Here is a 10088-nt window from a genome sequence, read left to right on the forward strand (position 1 = left end):
AATAATACTATTTCTATATTCACCTCTGCCTTTTGTTTTGAACATCTGCAAATGTTAAATATAGTTTTGTCTGCAGTTCATAAAGGAAAAAACAAAAATACATCAGAGTCAGAACGTTTGTTTCTTTGTCACACAGTTTTATTATTGTTTTGAATTATTATATTGTCTTTTAGCAATTGTCAATTGTCCTTGGACTTGTCCTCGGCCTCACACAGCCAGGTGAAAAAGGCTGTCACGGATTTGAGGGCCACACCTTTGCCTCTTGTTGTGTTTGGACAGCAGCTGCTGGTGCACCTTTCTCTGCTCCTCAAGTTTGGCCTACTGATGGATCTGTTCAATGGTCTTGGGCCCGTGGTCAGCTCGCTGCGACACCCAGTTATGCTAGAAAAGCAAAATCAGCAGATGCATACTTTTGCATCACCATGCGCTGGAATGGCAAACACAAACACACAAACACAGGCAGAGTCTCTAACCAGTCGCAGGTCGATGACGTCCTGGAGCAGGAACCGAATGCGTGAGGAACCCCTCCTCTCCTTCACTGTCTTTTCTATATATTTAAAGTATTGATCCATTTTTGGCTGAGAGAGAGAGAGAGAGAGAGAGAGAGAGAGAGAGAGAGAGAGAGAGAGAGAGAGAGAGAGAGAGAGAGAGTGTGTAAGAGAAACGTAGAAAAATTTCAGGTATTCTACCCCTTTCGATTCGATCAGGTGTGCTCTCAGCTGAACTCATGTCGCAAGACGTTTATGACTCTTATGTAAACCCTGCTGCCTTGCACGTTGGTCAGTGCTGTAAAGCAGTTCACTGCCACTGTGGGTGTAGCTGTGCTGTCATCAGCTGCACTTGGCTTTGGGGAATCCAGGGTGCAGCAGCAGGAGGCGGCAAACGTGGAGGAGGCTGTGAGAGCAAAACCTTCTAACAGCTGACCAGTCCTGAATAAAAGCCTTTCATTTTGTCAGCTGCAGTAGGAGCAGAGCTAACAACCACACTGACAACTTCACTAAACAACATGAACTTGGACACTTTTAAAATCATTGCCAAGGCCTAATAATACACTGATATCAGCACAGCATGCTAGTCGCACTATAGATGATGATCCTAATTAGTTGGCTACCCTGTAGTCAGAGTGCAGGCAACAGGCAAGCAACAGAAAACGCTGACAGCAAAACTTTTATAGACAACATTTCAACATGCTTGTTTTTTGGTTAAAAGCGTGCATGGAGAAAAAAATATACAATAAAAAAGACCAGGAAAATTAAACACAAATAACTGTCACACTAGGTGGTGACTGAACTGTCAACATTACAACTGTTGTTCCTACCAGAGACAAAATGGACAGTCAAGATACAATATTCAAAACATCTTCATTCAGTTTTGTTGTGTAAAGTACTTGCTGTGAAAAACACATCATGGACAAAATCCGGAAAAATGTGCACAGTCGCTGCACTGCACACTAGCACTCATCTACACATGCACCGTAAACCTTTACATGACATATTAAAGATAAACCGATGCAAGTGCTGAGCATCTGCTGAGAATATTAAATCAACCCAGACCAGGCCCGCGGCCTGCTTACCCTGGCCTTCTCCAAGTCCAGGTCTTTGCCGATGGCTGTGAGGAGGTGGCACAGACGCTCCAGGCTCTCCTCGTTGTGGTTCATGAATAATTTGACCACGCAGTCAAGCATGATGGCCTCCGACAGCATGTGCAGCTTGAACAGCTCCCCGATGAACTTGATGTTGCCGATGGACCTCCTGTGGGCCTTGTCCTTCGCCTCCTCCAGATCCTCCTCCAGCCTCTCCCGCTCGCTGGCCTTGCGAGGAGTAACCAGAACAAAGACAAAAGCAAGAAACAGCGCGTTTGGACCCGATAACGACCTGGCCGCCTCCCAGCACTGCTGCCGATTTCAGTCCCCTTTCTCCTGATCTGTGGGTTGGTGAGTCAGGTAAACTAGACAGGAGTGCTGCTTACTGAAGTGGCCGATTCCAGCTGGTGCCGCAGCTTCTCCAAAACATCATCGTTGACCTTGTCCTTCTCAAACTCCTTCTGACAGCGGTTCAGCAGCAGCTTTTGGAAACTCACAGTGCTGGTGGGCTTGTCTGCCATGGGCACTTTTAACTACACAGGAAAGACATGTAGGAGAAACACTTGGGTATAAGACAGTGTTGAGAGTTCTGTTACTAAATAGAAGCTGATTAAAGCTCCATGTCAGTTTAGAGTGGTTCAAACAGAGTTCACTTCTGTGTGGCATTTGCTTTTGTATGGAACTTCAGCAGCAATGTATGGGAACATGTTACTCACCATAGCCAGGCAGCTGCACATATTGCCATAGGCCATAGAGAAGCTGGGCTCATCAATGGCTTTTTCAAAAACCAGGTCAACCACGCCTTTGAGGCGCTCCTCCGTGTCGATGGTGAGGTCCATCACCTGCTTCATCAGCTGGTTAAACATCTGTGGTGTCAGTTTGTTCAAGATACTGTGCACCTTCTGGAAAAGCTCCTGGAGAGGAAAACAGACTACCGACTAAGCTTTCCATTACAAAGAACCCAATCTTTTGTTAAATTCAGCAGTTCTTCCACATAATGACTAACTCCTCACTTTCACCAAATATTTACTCTGCCATTTGGAACTTTGTCATGAACAAAAATCACTCAGCTTTACTATATAGACCGATAAAGGCATCATACATCAATCACACTTTCCGAGAAGTGTAGTACTGGCAGCAAACAGTTTATCAAATCTTATCAACTAAAACCCCTCATGTGCTCCAAATTCAAATTAAAAGAAAACCCATTAGAACTACCTACAAGAATTTCAGATTTAATCAACATATAACTCCTACAAACAAAATAATATATACATAATAACCAAATCTGATCCAATAATAACCCTACCGACCAGACAATGCAATGAAGATCCGTCAATCTCTCCCAATGCTGAATTGCGCACAAATTTGCAAGAATATTTTAAACACAACCACTGGGCGCTAACCTATAATATATACAAGATCATCCACAGAATACACTACTGTTCACACAAAACACCGTAGATAACTATGCATGCCATATGGCACAGTACACCCATAAAACATTTTTGGCAGGAAGCTGCCAACCTTTTATCACACTCTCTAAATATCCTTCGGCCCTCATCTCCAGCAGTGTCTGCTAGGAGACACATCAGCAATCACTGGGACAGAGAGGGCCTCCACAGCATACAACATTAATCCAAGAAAACCATACTTCTGAACTGACAAACAAGAAAGTACCATTACTCACTAGAGAAACGTACTACTGAATTGCAATGGAAAAAGTTTTATGCATGCATCAAAAACAAAACTACTCTTTTTTAACTCAAGTCTGAACACCTCACTTCAATAATCTACAATACTCTCTCACCAAAATCAACACCACAATCAACACAAGGAACAACAAGCACACAAGATCTGGCCCTCAGTATCATCACACCCCCTGTTTACACTAGAAACCAATGTCCCCCTGCATAGCTACATTCGTGCACACTCCCCACACACCCACCCAATTAAACAACGACTCTATAATTTAAATATCCAATTCTTGAAGAGCATATCGCAAAAAAAATTAAGTAGCTTTCAAGCCCACCATAACAGGCTGTGACTCTGAAATCTGAAAACAGGGCATGGCGGAGTGAGGTGCTGACCTGAGTTTTCTGGGTCTCGGGGTTCTGGGTGTTCTCCCTTTTCCTGCCAGGTTTCCAGGCATTCTCGGCCTTCTTCAGCTGCACCTCGTCATTCATGGACACGTTGGTGATGATCTTCCGGGGAGACGGTCGTCTCGGGCCTACACTGAGCAGCTGAAGCAACGAATGGGTGCTCTTTATTATGGGCGGTAACAATGTCACAAAGACCTCGGTCACATAAGATGACCAGGCGCTCATTCATTTGTGCAAGAGACAGAAGAGAAGGGATGAGCGTAGAGACCCACCGGTGCACCCCTGCCTCCAGGAATTGCCCTGCGGAAGTCTGCAGAGGCTGGGTTGAAGCCTGGGTCTCTGGCGATAATGCGAGGGCCCACCTGCTGCAGGGGCAGCTTGTTTTGTTTGATCTAGAAAACAACAGAGTCAAGTCGAAGTCCATCAGCCCCTCTCCATGGAATGGTTTTAAAGGTCCCCTAAGGCCAATGTTTTAGCAGGCTTACCTTGTCCAGTACCACATCAGAGATGGGAGGAAGCCCCTCTGGCTTCTGCATGCAGGCAGGCATGAACTGGAAGGCCAACAGGAAGTCTCTATCATACTGCCTCTTCCCATCCTTCAGCTCTGGCTCTGCATGCAGAGAGGGGTACAGTGAGCACCTGGAGAGAGGAATCACCTCTCTGTCAGGACACTGGGCCTGCCCCACAGGAGTGTCCTCTTTTGGCTTCTTCCAGGTGTTGGATAAACTAATAGCTGTAAAACATAACAAATCAGTCCGGTGTCTTTTTAGTGTCCTAACATAGCATGTCATGCATGTGGTTATTTACCTTGACTCAAGCTTTGCCCAAGATTGGACTGTAAGATGGGCTCCACTTTATCCTCCAGCAAGGCCTCTGGCTCATTCCCAGTCTCTTTCAGCTCTGCCCCAGTGGAGGCTCCACAGGCCTGGACTGCCTCTATAACAGCCTGGCCTGGGAGAGTGAGGCCTGAAGGAGCAGCAGTGCTGGAAGGCAATGAGGGCGTCAGCGTGCCTGAGGCAACCGCCTCTCCGGCTGCTGGACTTGCAGCCTTTGCCGGACAGTGGGCCTCCAGGGCCAGGCCGACACTGACATTCCCCTGCTCTGCTACCTGGCTGTTCAGCTGCTGGGATTTGAGGTAGAAAGTGTGAGGATAATGAGGGTGTGGACATAAAAACTAGCAAAAGACAGAAAAGATGGAGAGAGAGAGAGAGAGAGAGAGAGAGAGAGAGAGAGAGAGATACTGCACACACATGCAGAAGAAGGGGAATGGCAACGAGGGTGGGGGGGTGAGCACAGCACAGCACAGCACAGCACAGCACAGCACAGCACAGCATAATTAGAGAAGTGAGTAGAGAAAGAGGCAAAGAGAGAGAGAGAGGAAATGAGAAAGCACAAGAGGGCAAAAGATCCAGCTGCAAAGGCACAAAATGCGTGTGTGTGTGGAGGTGGGGGGGGGGGTGGAGACACAAAGACAGCAAGAAACAGCAGACAAGCATGGGGTGCTTAAATAAATGGGCAGGAGAAATAGAGAAAGAGAGGAAAGAGGAACACTGTTAACATTTAGGGAAAGAGGACACAAAGTAAGTGCAACAGCGCAGTAGTGAGTGTTCCCCTTACAGAGAGGCCTTTCCTCAGAGAAGCTGAGGTGCTCAGGGTTTGGCTGAATCGTTCTTACAGGGCCTTTACGTGGGCTGTCTGTGTAGAGGGAACACGAGGGAAGATCAGGAGGATTCGAGTGGCTGTGAGGGAGAACTAAGATGGAGGCAGACGAAAGAATAGGCACGGCAAGTCGGAACATCAAAACACATCTGAGAAGCCTTCTTAAATCAGAACAGCCACAATCACACAAGCTACTGGAACAAGTCAAATATGACGGAGGAGGGTCAACGGTGTGACCGAACCACTGAAGGAGGAAGAGAGAATGGCCGGAAATCAAACTACACCATCAGATTTTGTTGCTGATTGTATGATGCTTTTAATGGGACAAGACAATGAAAGCCAGCCAAACAACCAAACAATCAGCTCAGAGCTCATTATGAGGGAGGACTAGATGAGAGAGTACTTTGACCTGTGGAGTGGATCACGCGAAGCAGCGGTCTGCAGCCGATCAGGGGCTCGGGCTGTGGGACTGAATGGCTTACCTGTGGAGCAGTAAGGGTAGTGCAGGGACGTCCCACTGGTGGGCTTGTGTTCTGGCAAATGCCTACTCCTGACATGATCTCCTCTGTGATATCCTTGCCATCCTGGTTAGGGTCTCGGATACGGATCTTAGCGAACAGCAAGTTATTTGCATCTAGTCAATCCACAATTAAATTAATTTCACCTCTGAGGCAGGGGGAATACTCATTGTTTTCTTTACCCTCTTAGTGGGTGGAGGCTGCTGAGCTGTATGCACTATTATGGATGGAGATTTGGTGTATATGGTCTGGCCAGGATAGTATGAAGGCCCTGCCACTAGTGGTGACAAAAAAAAGCACTTGTTTCAGTAAGAGAGCAAAAGAAAAACCAGTTTCAGCCAGCAGGAATACCCAGAAGAAAGGTCTCTTTATCGGTGAGAGCACGCATGTGGGTTTCCCAGGCGGGGGTAGAGAAAGGGAAGTCCAAACTCACCATATGCTAGTGGGCAGTCTGCAGGAAAGAGCCCAGGGCAGAATGTACTGGGTCCTGTGGGCTGGACGGAGTACTGCTGGGGATGTCCCACGCAGGGAAGGCCACTGTGGCGATACTGAGAATAAAACAGAACAGCAGAGGTAAAGGGACTAGCACCAGACATGGCCATTCATATAGGACACTCCTAAAAGAGATATTCAAAGCAGTAAACAAACAAAAAATACAAAAACATTTAGTTTTTACACTGAAAAAAAACTAAACTAGAACTTCTCATTTCTGCTTCCAAGATATATACATAAAAAGGAGATATATTATGCTAGGCATGCAAGATACAAAAAGAAAACCTTTCAAGAGTCTGTTTCACATGCATGGCACTAATACAAGGGTGAATGAACTAGCATGAAAAATTAAACAATTACAATGACAGATGCAGCTAATTAGCCATGATTGCAGGAGAGGGGATATATATGTAAAAGACAACTAATCTTGAATGTAAATTTGTACTGATAACCTGAGTCTATCAAAGCCAATGCTCCTCCTCCGAACTGGGGAGCAGAGTGGAGCGCAGGTGCACCACTGAGCTACTGGAATGTCTTTCAATGCATTTTTTGAAGACTGCAAAATGACCTGAATGTATCTCAATCCTCCCTTGAATATTGAAGCAGGAACGAGAGAGAAGCTAGTGGAAGAATGCACTAATGGGTGTGGAGGGTCAGAGAGACTGTAACAGGCTCACATACACCGGCAAACAATTTAAACAAATCTTTAAACAAATTTAAACCAAACCAAGTTTTTTTTTTTTTTAAATGACGGAATTGAACACTGTTGTTACAGTGGAATTGTGAGGTCAGAGGCAGAGCAAATGTGTTCCACTAACCTTCCTGGCCCTTTAAGTGCACTACTGCAGATAGACTGAAAACAAATTTCACCTAAATAAAATCACACTGTAACACTGAAAACAAACACAGACAAGCACTGAATGAGTGGTAAAGGGCATTAAAGCCTAAGTATTACATGGAGATCACCGCTCACATTTTCAATTCTTTCCTTTGACAAAACAACTCACATCAACAGCCAAGGCACTGCACTGGCTTTCTAAAAGGAGATGGCAGATGGCACTATCAATTAGCTTCACTCAAAAATGGGAGAAAACAAGGAATGCGGCATGTTATGCGCTCGTGCACATAGTTCGGTCACACATCTCTGCTATGGTCTTCCAACGTACACTGCCCTTGATATGAGGCAATATGGCCACCTACTGTAAGCTCAACCTTGGGTCACGATATCATACAGAGCCTTCATAATACCCTATGCTTCTGTGCATGTGCTAGTCAGATTCAAGCTCAAATATCATCTCTCTCAGCTAGCACAGCCCGGCCTCATCTGTCTACAAAACTTCCAAGAGGTCTCCGGTACACTAGACAAATGTTGCTGTTTGGTATTCACAGAGAACATTTATCCAAGTATGTGCACTGGTCAAAAAGTTGGGATGCGGCTGGGAGACAGGAATCCATCTGCCTCTGAGATTGATGTGTGAGTTGGGGAGGGGAGTGCAGTGGCTAGAACACTAAACTTGGCGAGGTTTTACCACAGGCACACAGAGGAGCCTGCAGCATACAGTGGGAGGTGCTGCGCTGCGGCGGCGGACATTAGCTGCTGGTGGGCAGTACGAGAGAGCAAACTGGGGGTGGAGGAGGGTGGGGGGAGCCAGGCAGAGACTGTGGGGGCAGGATGCATGCAGACGCATGTCACATGCTGCAGGAATCTGGACCATGTTGCTGACAAGTTCATTGAATGTTTTGAAGCCAACTACAGCACATGCATGTCTGTGTTGTATCTGGGCTTGGTGTAGTAGGGTCAAGGAAGACTTATTTTTAGCTGAAGATGTCTATCAATAGCAACACACTTAACTGCAGATAACCATATTTAAACAACAGAAGCAACAGTCCTATTCCAAGCTAGAGAAAAAAGGCACAGGACTCTCACACAGCAGACTCTGAAATGGAGGATCTCTCACATTAAGGTATAGCTATGCAGCCTTGAATTTTTACCTCCAGACATTCTTGTGTGGTTCCTAGATTTTTCCCACATTCCAGTCCTTTTCTCAAGTACACTTTAAATAGAAAATAAAGATATAGATGCAGTAATTAATTGAAGAGAATAGCCGGTGCCATCTTTATTCTGAGCTCAATGTTGCATACAGACGAGGGATTGTCCACAGAATGTCTAACAGTCTCAGGTGGGTTCAATCTTTATACATTTTCATCAAGTTACAAAACCATTTTTTATTAAAATTGTATCTTTAGGTGGTATCCTGGCCTCAATCCCGGACTTGCCACAGAGGCCATATTTGGTCATTCTCACTTCCTGCTTACTTCTGAAGCCTAATTTGGTCTTTTACAATTCCTGCCATCATATTATTACATTAATAATTTCATTTTATTACCTCACTTGACTACACCTCTGGCTGGATATTGAACCACTTGGTTGTAATCCTAAATGAATCATGAATGATGCAATCAAAGGATCGCTGCTTGAAGCCAAGCAAAAAAGTTTGATTTTTCACATTCACAGACATGAAGAACCAGCAGGACGAACCAAGACTCATGTGAACTGTGTGGGAAAGTAGACTTTGCACATACTGTAACACAAAACCACTTTGATGAAGTTGTAAGCAAAGAGGTATTAAGAACTTAAGTCTGTGTAAATCCTGATAAGCAATTGTAGTTCAGAAGTGTTTGAATATCTGTATTGTTTGTTTGTATTTTCACAGGCCAAAAACAAGTACTGATTAGCAAGATTTACTACCTCCCAGTACACCATTTCTTTTTACTGCCTGAGTAGATGTTGATGGAAGTCAAAAGGCCAACAGAAGCAACAGCCATCTGGTGATTGCTTCTAGACTACCAGATCAGCTTGATATTCTCTATTGCTTCTCTCTGGCAGAATACCCACCAGGTCATTCCACATTTGCATAGTTTTGGTGATGCTGTTTGCTTTGGCTTCAATGTCACTTTGGTGGGCTTCTTTGGGTGGGATGATTCCCCCGCTGAGAGTGTACGGGCTGTTGCGGAGAGAGGATGTGTCTCCAGAGTCACATCCAGACCCACATATGGCCACCGCAACCAGAAAAGCACAGGTGAGGAAGGTAAGGCTTCTGAGAGCTACCAGCCAAGCAGGTGTGGACAGTAAAGAGGTGCTCTGTAGCAAAGAGAAAGGAAGCTGATTGCTTGGTATGTAAAAGAAGAGAAACCTTGAAGCTGGTGTGGATAGTATGAAACCCACCAAAAATGAAAACAACAGCTTCATTTGGAAAAAAAACAAAAAACCCAACAAAATGCAGCAAGAGAGAACAGGTCTTTGCTTATCTTAGATGAATCAGTGTTTGATATAATCAATGCTTAAAAAAGCATGGTAGCCAGGAACAAAAAAGTAACCAAAAGTATTCAAGGTAAAATGTGCAGTGTATTGGCTCAGTCATTTCAACTGTTCCCCATTTTTTTTATATCAATTTTCATCTCTGACAAGGAAGATGTGGAGGGGAACCTGGGAGCCTGTTGGACAGGGTAATGAACTGGATTGCAGGCTCAAACACTGTATGCACTTATATGCACTTGAAGGACAGTGTTCACTACCAGTTCCGTGTACGCCTTTTTTTCTATCGTCACTTTGTATCAACCGGGAAGGAGCAACTGTCATTCACACCCAACAGAAATGCAGCTAGTTGTGACCTTGAGAATTCTTGGCTATGGAATCGCCAAAAAGTATCTTAAGCACTTCAGCACCATTGTAAG

At 45.1% G+C, this 10088-nt stretch overlaps 1 pseudogene; it reads right to left on the minus strand.

Annotated features, from left to right (window-relative positions):
- Positions 1–207: 207 nt before the first annotated feature.
- On the minus strand, positions 208–4566 carry LOC145659397 (eukaryotic translation initiation factor 4 gamma 3-like; annotated as a pseudogene).
- Between the last annotated feature and the right edge of the window lie 5522 nt (positions 4567–10088).

This window comes from Electrophorus electricus, chromosome 10, assembly GCF_041902795.1.
Source record: "Electrophorus electricus isolate QZ-2024a chromosome 10, ASM4190279v1, whole genome shotgun sequence".
Lineage (NCBI taxonomy): Eukaryota > Metazoa > Chordata > Actinopteri > Gymnotiformes > Gymnotidae > Electrophorus > Electrophorus electricus.